Below are 601 nucleotides of genomic sequence, written 5' to 3'. Positions count from 1 at the left end.
CACATTTTCTAAGCTAAATGTGAATATTGCTTATTGCAGTGAATAATTATTTTACCTACAGCAATACCTACTTACTTTATCGTAGTACAGACATGGTAAAATCGCGTTTTCTCGGGTTCGGGGAGGTGTACAAAATTTAATTTTGGTTGTACAAAATTTTACAAAATAAAGTACATAATACTGTATCGTTGAAAATTGAATTTGTTCAAAATTCGTTAGAAGCAGTGCTGGGGTAACGTTGCCGCAGTACGGACGTGGTAAAATCGCGTTTTCTCGGGTTCGGGGAGGTGTACAAAATTTAATTTTGGTTGTACAAAATTGTACAAAATAAAATACATAATACTGTATCGTTGAAAATTGAATTTGTTCAAAATTCGTTAGAAGCAGTGCTGGGGTAACGTTACCGCAGCACGGACGTGGTAAAATCGCGTTTTCTCGGGTTCGGGGAGGTGTACAAAATTTAATTTTGGTTGTACAAAATTGTACAAAATAAAGTACATAATACTGAATAAGTCTGAATTTCAATTTCAAACATGGCAGTGCTGGGGTAACGGAGCTGTTAAGTTCAACGGAGAAATATCTGAAGATTTCTCAGTTGAAA

General features: G+C 35.4%; 1 protein-coding gene across 1 annotated transcript in view; it reads right to left on the bottom strand.

The window, feature by feature from the left end:
* Positions 1-601, bottom strand: part of LOC100569221 (tubulin polyglutamylase complex subunit 2-like) — a 4,415-nt gene that overhangs the window by 3,261 nt on the left and 553 nt on the right. The gene's annotated exons all lie outside the window — the stretch shown is intronic.

This window comes from Acyrthosiphon pisum, chromosome A1 (assembly GCF_005508785.2).
Source record: "Acyrthosiphon pisum isolate AL4f chromosome A1, pea_aphid_22Mar2018_4r6ur, whole genome shotgun sequence".
In the NCBI taxonomy this organism is placed as follows: domain Eukaryota; kingdom Metazoa; phylum Arthropoda; class Insecta; order Hemiptera; family Aphididae; genus Acyrthosiphon; species Acyrthosiphon pisum.
The sequence above is the reverse complement of the archived record's forward strand: the minus strand, read 5'-3'. Positions and strand labels throughout refer to the sequence as shown.